The sequence below is a fragment of the Manihot esculenta genome, chromosome 17, assembly GCF_001659605.2.
Source record: "Manihot esculenta cultivar AM560-2 chromosome 17, M.esculenta_v8, whole genome shotgun sequence".
NCBI lineage: Eukaryota > Viridiplantae > Streptophyta > Magnoliopsida > Malpighiales > Euphorbiaceae > Manihot > Manihot esculenta.
In genome coordinates, this window is record NC_035177.2 from 32090600 (window position 1) to 32105815 (window position 15216).

Consider the following 15216-nt stretch of genomic DNA (forward strand, 5'->3'; position numbering starts at 1 on the left):
GGGGCTGGGCGCTAGTACATGTAGTGACTTGGGATGCTCCTTAGGGGCCGGGCACCGACAGAGGGAGTTTTGAGGTCATGTCTAATCCGAGATGTGAAATGTTTGTGCAGTGACGCATTTCATGAAAACATGTAATTAATGAACTGTTTTATTGTTTCTACTCACTGGGCTGTGGTAGCTCATCCCATTCCCTTAACCCCAGTTTTGCAGGTTCAGAGGGAGCTATGGGAAGTCAAAGTCAGCAAGAGTAAAGAGTAAAGTTATGCATGGATGTATGTATGTAATAGAGTAGTGGACATGATGTAAATTAAAGGATTAGTTTGTAATGTAATGTATAGATATGTACTGTCATGTAATGGATAGAGTTGTGCTTTACCCTAGTGTCTTTGCCCTAGTGTGGTGTATGATTAATCCCTTTATGCATGGATCCTGTTTTGCGTTTCTTGATGAGAAATGTGTTGAACCAGGCTTAATGTATGGCATTTTTGATGAGACGCCAGTGGGTTGTGTTTTGGGAAGAAAGGGTATAAAATCCCTTGACCCAAGAACATAACCGAGAGGGAAGAAAGGGTATAAAATCCCTTGACCCATCTCAGAGGAAAGAAAGGGTATCAAATCCCTTGACCCAACCGTGAGGGAAGAAAGGGTTTCAATCCCTTGACCCACAGCGGTCAGTAGTCACTGGTATAGGCCCTGAGGGCTGTTACAGATTTATATATCTGAGTAGCAGTAGTTAAGCCTGGTAGATTTGCAGGATTGTTGATTATGTTTGATCATGTATGGGATTTATCAGGTACACAGAGAGTATAGTCGGCTTGCTACGGGTCCCGGCGGCCTTAAGCCGATCTGGATCCTAGTGCCGGTGATAGTTCGGGCCGTTACAGAGGGGTACCGGTTTTCGGGCTGTTACAGATTGGTATTAGAGCTTTGGTCCTCATAAGTACGATGCGTTGAGCAAAGATGCTCAAGGAATAGAGATATTCCACATCGGAAAGAGGTTTTTACTTTTATAGGAGGGCAAACACAATAGGTAAAATCATGTCCACTAGGATAGGATGTAGAGTCCTGTCTTGCATAATGATGTGAAATGCCATGATTTTATACATGTGTATTACTGTTATGCTATGTATGCATGTATATTGTAGGTTCATGTGTTTTTACCTGAACCGTATGATTGCTAATGCTTGCCTGCTTGTGTGTTGTTCTTCAGAGAAGAGTGGAGATGCAAGGTGCTCGTCGATCTGTGGAATCGACTGGAGATCCATCTGAGAGGGAAGGTATGGATACCTTTCCCCCTTCTTTTCCAAGAACGCAGTCAGGTGGAATTGGTGGATGGGAAACATCAAGGGACCCTAGAAGGTCTTTTGATGAAAGCAGAGAAGGAATGGATCTAAGGAGAGAAGTAGGAGTAGATGTGCAAAGGAGAGTTAAAGGTCAAGATGTAATCATGCGTGAAGAAGGGTAAATTAGCTCCACGGTACATTGGATCCTTTGAGATTTTGCAGCGGATCGGAAATGTGTCGTATAAGCTGGATTTACCTACTTCTATGGAGAGAATTCACCCGGTATTTCATGTTTCTATGCTACGAAAATTTGTGTCAGATCCGAGTCAGGTTCTTAATGAGCCTGATGTGGAGATTCTTGGAGATCTCACCTATATAGAGCAACCAGTGCGGATTCTGGACACACAGATCAGACAGCTAAGGAACAAGGAAATTCTGATGGTGAAAGTTCCGTGGAACCACCATAATCTAGAAGAGTGCACCTGGGAGATGCGGGAGTCTATGCTCCAGCAGTATCCATATCTGTTTTGAGGTTAGTTTTCCTCCTTTTATGTGTTTACTTGTTTGTTTTAGGAACATTCGAGGACGAATGTTCTTAAGGGGGGGAGAATGTAATACCCGGCTAGAATCTGACATCGGAATTCCTGTCGTCCGGGGGAATCCAGGATGTCGGAATTATCTAGAAGGGTAAGATTTATGTTTTTTTCTAAAGTAATGTAGTATGTTTTAGTGTTTTAAAGTTAAAAAGAATCGTGTTTTTGAGAGAAAAGAACCAAGGCAGAAAAGCCAGGTTCGGCCGCCGAAGGTGACATTCGGCCGCCGAACATGCATGGTTTTCGGTTTCACGTGTGGCCGCCGAAGGTGGTCTGGCCAGCCACCTATAAAAGGCCCTCAGTTGGTTGAAAGGATAAGAATGAGTTTATCTTTTCACTTTCTGAGGTGAGACTCTGTCTGCCTTCAGTTTTCTTCATGTTTTCATCAAATCTTGCAAAGGTTTGATTGATTTTTATGTTATTTTGAAGGTTTTGAACTATAAACTTAAGTTTTGAAGTTTGGAGAGTTTGAAGGAGAGTTGCTCCATATCTCCACGTTAGGATCGTTCATCTTCTTGCTTTCAAGAGGTAAGTGAAGATCCTAAAGTTTTTGTTATGATTTATGAAGGTTATATGAGGTTTTGGGGGAGAGTTGCATGAATAGGGTAAAGAGTGAGTTTTTGATGTTTTTGTGAGTTAAGCTTGTATATGTGTTGTGTGTATTGTGTTGTTGGGGTTTTCAGGTAGTTTTTGACCCCTTTGAGCATATACTTGGGTATATGCATGTTGAGGAATTGAGGAGTTTGAGTTTGGGAGAGTTTGGTGTATTTTGGCGTAAGGCAGAGCAAGGTTCTGCCTTGCTGATGAACCCAGCTTCGGCCGCCGAATGTGCTGAGGAGGTGGCTTCGGTTGCCTAAGCTTGCCCCCGAGCCTTTGGACTTTCGGCTCTGGAGGGGAGTTTCGGCCGCCGAAGGTGCCACCGAAGGTTAGAGACTTTCGTCTCTGGAGTGCCTTTCAGTCCCCGAAACTTGCCCCCGAAAGGGTTCGGCTGCCGAAAATAGAGCTTTGGCCGCCGAAGGTGCTTGAGTTTCGGCTTTGGAGAGGACTTTTGGCCGCCGAACCTGCGGCCGAAAGTGTCCTATCCAGCCTTCCTTTGCATTTATAGAGTTGTTCTTGAGCTAGTTTGGTCCCTCATTTGAATCCATCTGTGTAGGCACAGACCAGAGAGAGCAGCAGTGAGTAGTGCTCCAGAGTTTACAAAGCTTGCAGAGTCAGTCCTGATAGCCAGAGGTGAGTGGAACTAAACTTAATTCTTTTAATTGAGAACTGAAATGCTTTTAGCATAATTCATGCATCATGAGTATGCAGTAGGTTGTTTGCATTAGAATCCACGAATATGTTGCATTGCATAGGTGTTTGTTGATGTGGATGAATGCTGAATGATCCAATAGTCTCTGAGAGAAGTCCAGGAGCCTTTGACTATGCCCTGGCAGGTATAGAGAAGTCCAGGAGCCTTTGACTACGCCCTGGTAGGTATAGAAAAGTCCAGGAGCCTTTGACTACGCCCTGGCAATGGTAAGTACACAGGTGTTATATACACGTATACATATATAACAGGAAGACCAGGTGCTCGATTCTACGCCCTGGCACGGTAGAGCTACCGGGACTATGTGGTGACAGGTTACCCTTGATGTGGATTGTCTGTGATATGATGCATTCCATAGGAGCATGTTTTAATGACTTGTTTTACTGTTCTACTCACTGGGCTATAGAGCTCATCCCACTCCCTTAACCCCAGTCTTGCAGGTTCAGTGTACAGTGTACAGGGGAAGTCCAGCAGAGTACAGTGTACAGGGGAAGTCCAACAGAGTATAGGAAGAGAGAAGAGTTGTGTAATAGAATATAGTGGACATGTAATATTAAAGAGATGTAACAGTTGTGTATAAAGTTAGAATTGTGCTTGACTTAGTGATGTTTGTGTTGTAAATATTTTGTCTGCATGGTCTATTTATATGACTGTTTTACAGAGTATGTGAGAAACCAGGCTTAACAAGTATGAATTAACCTAGCTAGAGCAAGCTCTAGTCAGGGGTACAGAGTACAGAGATAGTGCATGTACAGGTTAAGTCTTGGTCCAGAGAAAAGTTTTTATTTTCACAGAAACTGTATGACCATGTATGAGATTTACAGGTACCCAGAGAGTATAGCAGGCTTGCTGTAACGACCCCAAAATGGACCGTCACCGGCGCTAGGATTCAGGTCGGCTTAAGGCCGCCAGAACCCGTAGCAAGCCTGCTATACCCTCTGTGTACCTGTAAATCTCATACATGATCCAACATAAACTGTGAAAATAACAATTCTTTTCTCTGTACCAGGGCTTATCCTGTGCATGCACTATCTCAGTACCCAGTACTCTGTACCCCTGACTAGAGCTTGCTCTAGATGGGTTGTCTCATACCTGGTAAGCCTGGTTTTTCACATACTTTGTAAACACATATACAGATCATGTACACAACAGAAGATTTACAACACAAACCACTAAGTCAAGCACATATCTAACGGAATATACAACCAGCATATCTCTTTAATATTACATGTCCACTCTAAGCTATTACAAGTCTCTTCTCTTTTTCTGACCTCTTCTGAACATCCCCTGTACACTGTACACTGAACCTGCAAGACTGGGGTTAAGGGAGTGGGATGAGCTCTATAGCCCAGTGAGGAGAATACGAAAACATTTCAATAAAATATGATCTGATGGAATGCATCATAACACAGACAGTCCACATCAAGAGTAAACCTGTCACCACATAGTCCCAGTAAACCGTGCCAGGCCGTAGACTGGGGTCCTGGACTTCCTGTACCATATATGTATATGTGTGTATATAACACCTGTACTTACCCTTTGCCATTATAGACCATGTGCCTATACCCACCAGGCCGTAGCATGGGGTCCTGGTCTTCCTTTACCTGCCAGGCCGTAGAATGGGGTCCTGGTCTTCCTGTCTGGAACTACTGGATCATTCAGCATTTACCCACACCAACAATGAAGCTATGCAATGCAACATCTTTATGCATTCTAATGCAATCACCCTATGGCATAAATATGATGCATGAAATATGCTAAAAGCAGTTATTGTCTGAATTAAATCAAGGAATCAGTTTAGTTCCACTCACCTTTGGCTCTGGACTGACTCTGCAGGTTCTGTACACTCTGGAGCAGTACTCACTGCTGCTCTCTCTGGTTCCTCTGGTCTGTATAAGCACATAAAGACTCAATATGAGGGACCAAACTATCATAAGCATAACCCTATAAACTCCCCAGGAATCCCCTTAAACTCACTCTAAAACTCAAGCAAAGCATACAAAAGAAGAGCTGGACAGGACACTTTCGGCGGCAGGTTCGGCGGCCGAATGTCCTCTCCAGAGACGAAACTCAAGCACCTTCGGCGGCCGAAACTCAATCTTCGGCGGCTGAACCCTTTCGGGGGCAAGCTTCGGGGGCCAAAACACACTCCAGAGACGAAAGTCTCAAACCTTCGGCGGCACCTTCGGCGGCACCTTCGGCAGCCGATACCCCCAAACAGAGCCGAACATGCAAAAACACTCAGGATCAGGCTGTGGCAGCCAAGCCACCATGCAAGAGGTTCGGCGGCCGAATAAACCTTCGGCTGCCGAACCTGAGTTCTTCCAGAACTCAGCCCGACGGCAAAACAAGCTCCTCCTTCCCTTCAACACTTCCAAACATGTATACATCAACCATTCAACACACATATACTCAAGTATATGTTCACAGGGGTCCAAAACTATCTACTAACCCCAAACAATAAAGCAAACATAACACATAAATTATCACAACCATCATTTGAACCCTAAGCATGCATCTCCTTCCATAACTCCCATAAAATCTTCAGCAAACATAACAATATGTTCAAGATCTTCACTTACCTCCTGTAAACAAGAAGATGAACGATCTGAACAAAGAGAAATGGATCAACTCCTCTCCAAAGTCATAAACTCTCAAACCTAAGCTTTTTGCTTCAAACCTTCAACATTTTGTTTTGAAAACTAACAAAAGAAAGCAACGCTGCAGGAGCTGTAACATATGGGAGACGTAGCCAAACTTCTGGACAGGATGTGGAACTAACACCTGTCCAACATGCTGACTAAGGAAGGCACAAGAGCTGGCTGGCCAACTCAGCTTCGGCAGCCGAATCGCATGCAAAACCATGCAACATTCGGGGGCCGAATCTGACCTTCGGAAGCCGAACATTGGGCACTTTCGACGGCCGAACTTACCTTTGGCGGCCGAACTTGGCAAAAGTCCCCATAGACTTTGCTCTTCAAACCACATATCATTTAACCTTTGAAAACCTTAAAACAAAATAGAACATGAAAGAAAACATAATGCCTACCTTCCTATACATGTCCACTCTAAGCTATTACAAGTCTCTTCTCTTTTTCTGACCTCTTCTGAACATCCCCTGTACACTGTACACTGAACCTGCAAGACTGGGGTTAAGGGAGTGGGATGAGCTCTATAGCCCAGTGAGGAGAATACGAAAACATTTCAATAAAATATGATCTGATGGAATGTATCATAACACAGACAGTCCACATCAAGAGTAAACCTGTCACCACATAGTCCCAGTAAACCGTGCTAGGCTGTAGACTGGGGTCCTGGACTTCCTGTACCATATATGTATATGTGTGTATATAACACCTGTACTTACCCTTTGCCAGTATAGACCATGTGCCTATACCCGCCAGGCCGTAGCATGGGGTCCTGGTCTTCCTTTACCTGCCAGGCCGTAGAATGGGGTCCTGGTCTTCCTGTCTGGAACTACTGGATCATTCAGCATTTACCCACACCAACAATGAAGCTATGCAATGCAACATCTTTATGCATTCTAATGCAATCACCCTATGGCATAAATATGATGCATGAAATATGCTAAAAGCAGTTATTGTCTGAATTAAATCAAGGAATCAGTTTAGTTCCACTCACCTTTGGCTCTGGACTGACTCTGCAGGTTCTGTACACTCTGGAGCAGTACTCACTGCTGCTCTCTCTGGTTCCTCTGGTCTGTATAAGCACATAAAGACTCAATATGAGGGACCAAACTATCATAAGCATAACCCTATAAACTCCCCAGGAATCCCCTTAAACTCACTCTAAAACTCAAGCAAAGCATACAAAAGAAGAGCTGGACAGGACACTTTCGGCGGCAGGTTCGGCGGCCGAATGTCCTCTCCAGAGACGAAACTCAAGCACCTTCGGCGGCCGAAACTCAATCTTCGGCGGCCGAACCCTTTCGGGGGCAAGCTTCGGGGGCCAAAACACACTCCAGAGACGAAAGTCTCAAACCTTCTGCGGCACCTTCGGCGGCCGAAACCCCCAAACAGAGCCGAACATGCAAAAACACTCAGGATCAGGCTGTGGCAGCCAAGCCATCATGCAAGAGGTTCGGCGGCCGAATAAACCTTCGACTGCCGAACCTGAGTTCTTCCAGAACTCAGCCCGACGACAAAACAAGCTCCTCCTTCCCTTCAACACTTCCAAACATGTATACATCAACCATTCAACACACATATACTCAAGTATATGTTCACAGGGGTCCAAAACTATCTACTAACCCCAAACAATAAAGCAAACATAACACATAAATTATCACAACCATCATTTGAACCCTAAGCATGCATCTCCTTCCATAACTCCCATAAAATCTTCAGCAAACATAACAATATGTTCAAGATCTTCACTTACCTCCTGTAAACAAGAAGATGAACGATCTGAACAAAGAGAAATGGATCAACTCCTCTCCAAAGTCATAAACTCTCAAACCTAAGCTTTTTGCTTCAAACCTTCAACATTTTGTTTTGAAAACTAACAAAAGAAAGCAACGCTGCAGGAGCTGTAACATATGGGAGACGTAGCCAAACTTCTGGACAGGATGTGGAACTAACACCTGTCCAACATGCTGACTAAGGAAGGCACAAGAGCTGGCTGGCCAACTCAGCTTTGGCAGCCGAATCGCATGCAAAACCATGCAACATTCGGGGGCCGAATCTGACCTTCGGAAGCCGAACATTGGGCACTTTCGGCGGCCGAACTTACCTTCGGCGGCCGAACTTGGCAAAAGTCCCCATAGACTTTGCTCTTCAAACCACATATCATTTAACCTTTGAAAACCTTAAAACAAAATAGAACATGAAAGAAAACATAATGCCTACCTTCCTATAGAATTCTAACACCCCGGATTCCACTAGACGACAGGAATTCCGGTGCCGACTTCTAGCCGGGTATTACACTTGCTACGGGTTCTGGCGGCCTTAAGTCGACCTGAATCCTAGCGCCGGTGACGGTCCATTTTGGGGTCGTTACAGGATTCAGGTCGGCTTAAGGCCGCCAGAACCCGTAGCAAGCCTGCTATACTCTCTGGGTACCTATAAATCTCATACATGGTCATACAGTTTCTGTGAAAATAAAAACTTTTCTCTGGACCAAGACTTAACCTATGCATGCACTATCTCTGTACTCTGCACCCCTGACTAGAGCTTGCTCTAGCTGGGTTAATTCATACCTGTTAAGCCTGGTTTTTCACATACTCTGTAAAACAGTTATATAAACAGACCATGCAGACAAAAGATTTACAACACAAACATCACTAAGTCAAGCACAATTCTAACTTTATACACAACTGTTACATCTCTTAAATATTACATGTCCACTATATTCTATTACACAACTCTTCTCTCTTCCTGTACTCTGCTGGACTTCCCCTGTACACTGTACACTGAACCTGCAAGACTGGGGTTAAGGGAGTGGGATGAGCTCTATAGCCCAGTGAGTAGAACAGTAAAACAAGTCATTAAAACATGCTCCTATGGAATGCATCATATCTGTAACGACCCGGAAATCCGACCCGTTACCGGCGCTAGGATCCAGATCGGCTTAAGGCCGCCGGGACCCGTAGCAAGCCTACATACCTCCTGTAAACCTGTGGAATCCCATACATAACAACATATACATGATCTGTAAAAATTTTTCTTTTCTCTTATCCAAGCAAAACCTGTGCATGCACAAAATCATACATAAACCCCACACTGGAGTCCTCATCAAATACTCCAATGGGGTATCATCATCATACATATCAGCTTGGATAATCATGGTCATTAACATCATTACTCATTAAACACTCTGTACATAATGGGGATTCACACACCTCTAGGTCAAGCACTACTATAATCCTCAATACATCATCAAATCATTCATTACATTACATGGTCATAAATACTCATTACATCATGTTCATGTCCACTACTATCTATTACAACATACATGACTTAACTTCACTCTAACCGACTTCCTGATCTATCCTGTACCTGCAACTCTGGGGATAAAGGGAGTGGGGTGAGCTACTAGAGCCCAGTGAGCAGAATAATAAAACATCAATTTAAATCATGCTTTCATGTATGCGCCATAACACAAACATTTCACAACAAGGATGAACTTGTCACCATTTAGCCCCTATCTTTCTTACTTATACATGCCGGGGGCGTAGAGCCGTAGCAGGCACACCCGGACTTCCATAATCTGTCATAGTGCCAGGGGCGTAGAGCCGTAGCAGGCACACCTGGACTCACATAGGCTATCATGACATACAAGGGCTAATGGATCATTCAACATTCATCCACATCAACAACAAAGTATGCAATGCAACATATTCGTGAATTCTAATGCAAACAACCTAGTATATCTCATGGCATTCATGCTGCGTGAATCATGCTAAAACATTTCATTAATTTGCTTTAAAACTTAAAGTTTATTCCACTCACCTCTGGCTAGCTCTGAAGAGACTCTGAAGCAGCTGGCTCACTGCTGGGGGTCTCGGTTCCTCGGGTCCGAACCTACACAGGTGGACTCAAATGAGGGACCAAACATACATGAATATGACTCTAAAATACTCCCCAAAAACCCCCTAAAACATCCTGAAAACATCACATGAAAACATGCAAGAAATGGCTGAACAGGGCACTTTCGGCGGCAGGTTCGGCAGCCGAAAGTCCCTCTGCAGCCGAAAGTCATGCAGGTTCGGCGGCACTTTCGGCGGCCGAACCTCCCAGACAGAGACAAAACTTGAGTTTCGGGGGCAGGTTTCGGCAGCCGAAACTGCCTCCACAAGGGGGTTCGGCGGCCGAAAGTCACTTCGGCGGCCGAACCTGAGTTTCTGCCGAAGGGCAGAAACTTGGCTCCCTTGTGTCCACAGCCTCCAAAACGCCTCAAAACATGCATAAACTTGTTTCTACACATGCATACACATCATACATCACACCTAGGGGTCTCAAACTATAATATACCCCAACTACAACACTTCAAACAACACATTTCCAACATACATTGTTCAAATCACAACATAAACCCATAAACTTAACAACAAGCCTAAACATGCATTCTACCCCATCAACTTGCATAAAACTTTCATAAAACATAAAAGAAGCATAGATCGAAGCTTACCTCTTGAAGATCGAGAGGAAGAACGACCCTAGCTCGGAAAATGGAGGGATTTAGCTCCAAGACTTCCAAGCTCCAAACTTGCTTAAAAACACTCAAAAACTTTTGTGGAACCTTAAAACTCAAAGAAAATGGTGGGGATTGAAGGAAAAACACAAGATTTGGGAGAGGGAGGTCGGAAGCTTGCTGTGGCTGAAAATGGGAGAAAACTCTCCCATTTCGGCTAAGTGCCCCTTTTATAGATGGCTGGCCAGGCCACGTTCGGGGGCCGAAAGTGCCTCCGCATACATGCAAGGTTCGGCGGCCGAACTTCGGAGTTCGGCGGCCGAACCTGGGTTTTCCTCCAAAGATTTTTCACGCAAAAACTCATTTAATTTCTTACTTAAAAACATGAAATACATGAAAACATTTCATAAAATCATAGTTTTACCCTTCTAGAGGTTTCCGACATCCGAGGTCCCACCGGACGGTAGGGATTCCGATACCGGAGTCTAGCCGGGTATTACAATATCACAGACAATCCACATCAAGGGTAACCTGTCACCATATAGTCCCGGTAGCTCTACCGTGCCAGGGCGTAGAATCGAGCACCTGGTCTTCCTGTTATATATGTATACGTGTATATAACACCTGTGTACTTACCATTGCCAGGGCGTAGTCAAAGGCTCCTGGACTTTTCTATACCTGCCAGGGCGTAGTCAAAGGCTCCTGGACTTCTCTATACCTGCCAGGGTGTAGTCAAAGGCTCCTGGACTTCTCTCAGAGACTATTGGATCATTCAGCATTCACCCACATCAACAAACACCTATGCAATGCAACATATTCGTGGATTGTAATGCAAACAACCTACTGCATACTCATGATGCATGAATTATGCTAAAAGCATTTCAGTTCTCAATTAAAAGAATTAAGTTTAGTTCCACTCACCTCTGGCTATCAGGACTGACTCTGCAGGCTCTGAAGCAGTACTCACTGCTGCTCCCTTTGGTTCCTCTGGTCTGTGCCTACACAGATGGACTCAAATGAGGGACCAAACTAGCTCAAGGACAACTCTATAAAGCTCCCTAAGAATCCCCTTAAGCTTCCTAAAACAATCATGCAAAGCATGCAAAGGAAGGCTGGACAGGGCACTTTCGGCGGCAGGTTCGGCGGCCGAAACTCCTCTCCAGAGCCGAAACTCAAGCACCTTCGACGGCCGAAGCTCTATTTTCGGCAGCCGAACCCTTTTGGGGGCAAGTTTCGGGGACTGAAAGGCACTCCAGAGATGAAAGTCTCTAACCTTTGGCGGCACCTTCGGCGGCCGAAACTCCCCTCCAGAGCCGAAAGTCCAAATGCTCGGGGGCAAGCTTAGGCAACCGAAGCCACCTCCTCAGCACATTCGGCGGCCGAAGCTGGGTTCATTAGCAAGGCAGAACCTTGCTCTGCCTTACGCCAAAATACACCAAACTCTCCCAAACTCAAACTCCTCAATTCCTCAACATGCATATACCCAAGTATATGCTCAAAGGGGTCAAAAACTACCTGAAAACCCCAACAACACAATACACACAACACATATACAAGCTTAACTCATAAAAACATCAAAAACTCACTCTTTACCCTATTCATGCAACTCTCCCCCAAAACCTCATATAACATTCATAAATCATAACAAAAACTTCAGGATCTTCACTTACCTCTTGAAAGCAAGAAGATGAACAATCCTAACGTGGAGATATGGAGCAACTCTCCTTCAAACTCTCCAAACTTTAAAACTTAAGTTTATAGTTCAAAACCTTCAAAATAACATAAAAATCAATCAAACGTTTGCAAGATTTGATGAAAACATGAAGAAAACTGAAGGCAGACAGAGTCTCACCTCAGAAAGTGAAAAGATAAACTCATTCTTATCCTTTCAACCGACTGAGGGCCTTTTATAGGTGGCTGGCCAGACCACCTTCGGCGGCCACATGTGAAACCGAAAGCCATGCATGTTCGGCGGCCGAATGTCACCTTCGGCTGCCGAACCTGGCTTTTTTGCCTTGGTTCTTTTCTCTCAAAAACTCGATTCTTTTTAACTTTAAAACACTAAAACATACTACATTACTTTAAAAAAAACATAAATCTTACCCTTCTAGATAATTCCGACATCCTAGATTCCCCCGGACGACAGGAATTCCGATGTCAGATTCTAGCCGGGTATTACAGTATGGGAGAGTTTCAAGAAGGTGCTCAGACTCAGGATTCCAGAAACTCAGATTTAGGAGGGAATCATTTCCCCACTCTGAGTGCAACCGCCACAAGAAGTAAGAAGTGGGGCAGAACCCTGAGGGGGAAGAAGAGTAAGTGTTGGAAGAGGATGAAGGTTAGTTTGGGTTTAGATGGTGGTTCGAGCTCTCGTTCAGATGTGTCTGAATGTATGAGGTGTGGGAGGTCACACAAGGGAGTCTGCCGTTATGGGACAACAACATGTTTCAGGTGCGGACAGGAGGGGCACATAGCACGTGAGTGTCCTATTGCACCGAGGATGGCACGGTCCCAGCGGACAGGTGTAGGTAGAGTAGCTCACCCAGCAGCCCCAGTTTTGTTGCAGACCAGTAGTAGTAGAGGAGCAGGTTCCCATGGAGAAGGTCTGTCAGCTCCAGGTCGGATCTTCATCCAGGCTCAGCAGGAGGCAGACACATCAAACCCAATGGTGCCAGGTATGCTCACTTTTGGGTTGTTGTGATGTGTGTGTTTTGTGAACCCTAGTGTTTCTCTTTCCTTGTTGCTTTGAGAGCCATAGTGCAGTTGGGTTTGGTGACTTCTAGGCTTAGAGTGTTCTCTTTGGGTCAGTTGACTTGAGTGTGATCCATCTGTGGCAGAGTCAATCTGCTGGTTCAGTTCAGAGTGTGTTGAGAGTAGATGCCTTCCAGCTGACCTAGTGGTTCTAGATTTGACTGTGTGATGTCATTCTAGTGGTGGATTGGCTAGCTACTCGAGGTACTACCTGAGTCTGCAGAGACAAGGTAGGAGAGGTCAGAGGTTAGGATGGATCAGCGGTAGTCCCTAGAGGGGACATAGTAGGGATGCCTAGAGGTTTGAGATCAGCCCTACAGGGTCATAGATTGCTCAGGAGAGGTTGTTAGGGGATTCTACCTCTTGTTGGAGAGTGTAGTAGTCAGGTCAGGGAACCAGCCTCCGTTTTTGTTGTAGAGAAAGTGCTTAGATGTTTTCCTAGGCGAGCTGTCAGGTTTACCACCTGTCAGGGAACTAGTGTTTGGAATGGGAGTGGTGTCTGGACCCAGAACCATTTCTATTCTTTCCGACAGGATGGCATCTGCAGATGGAGGTAGGAGAAGCCGTCAAAGTAGTTGCTAGAGTTGGTAGACAAGGGTTTTATCCGACTTAGTACCTCACCCTGGAGTGGTCCAGTGTTGTTGTGGGAAACGAAGGATGACTCCTTGAGACTTTGTAGCGACTGTAAGCAGTGGAACAAGGTTGCTACCAATGATAGGTATTCCCATATAGGATTGATGATCTATTAGCTCAGCTAGCAGGAGCTGGATGTTTTCCAAGATAGATCTGAGATTTGGGTGTTACTTGGTTAGAGTGAGAGCAGAAACCAGTTTAGTTAAGATGAAGAGAGAAGAGTAAGGATCAGAGTGCGCAGCGGAAGCTTGTGGAGTTCAGGAGAAGGTTGGGGTATTGCGTGAGGAACATTATGTCAGATCCAAGTGAGGTTTTTAAAGACCCAGAGGTGGAGATTTTAGGGGATCTCACCTATGTTGAGCAGCTAGTGTGGATCATGGACACACAGAATAGGAGATTAAGGAACAAGGAGTTTGGAAATGTGGCTAGAAGACCCGGGAGTGTTTACTCCAGCAGTACCTGTGTCTCTCTTTAGAGAGACGGTTTTAGGCTTCGCTTGCTTGCTTGTATGTTTGTTGTTTTAACATTCGGGGATGAATATTTTTGTAAGGGGGGTAGATTGTAATACCCGGCTAGACGCCGGCATCGGAATTCTGACTTTCTGGCGAAATTTCCGTTGAAATCTGGAATTCGAGGATGTCGGAGGGTCGTGGAAGGGGAAGAGAAAGGTTTTCAGAATATGTTTACGTGTTTTTATGGTTTTCCATGAGAAAGGATTAGAGTTTGGAAAGGAAAAGACCAAGGAGGCAATGGCCAGGTTCGGCCGCCGAAAGGAATGTTCGGCCGCCGAAAGTGCCTTAGGTTTGGCTTCCGAAACTCCAAGTTCGGCTGCCGAACGTTGCATGGCTTTGCATGCAGGTTTGGCTGCCGAAGGAGAGGCGGTCAGCCAGCTATAAAGGACCCTCAGTCGGTGAAATGGATAGGTTTGCTTCCCTTTCACTACCAGAGGTGAGTTCTTATTCTCCTTGGATGGTTTTCATGGTTTTACTTCAAATCTTTCAAGGTTTTCATAAGTTTTATTGTGGGTTTTGAAGCTTTGGAGTAAAAGAGCAAGGTTTGGAAGCTTTGAGCCTTGTGGAGCTTGGATCTCCATAACTTCAAGTTTGGGGTCACACTAGCCTTTGATCTTCAAGAGGTAAGTGTCGATCCTTATGTTTTATAGTGTTTTTAAGTGAGTTTATGGAGGTTTATGGGTAGAGATGCATGATTAGGTTAAATATGGTTTTTTGGTTGATTTGTGGTCAAAGCATGTTTTTGTGTTTAGATGTATTGTTTGTTGGGGTTATAAGTTAGTTTTGGACCCCTTTGTGCATGTACTTTTGTGTATATGTATGTGTTGGAAAGGTTGGATGCATGTGTTGGAAGTTTGGAGGTTTGGGAGGCTTGGTTGTGCTCGAAGCTGAGTTCTGGATGAACTCAGGTTCGGCAGCCGAAGGTATGTTCGGCCGCCGAACCCCTTGTGGAGGTGGTTTCGACTGCCTAAAGGTGCCCCCAA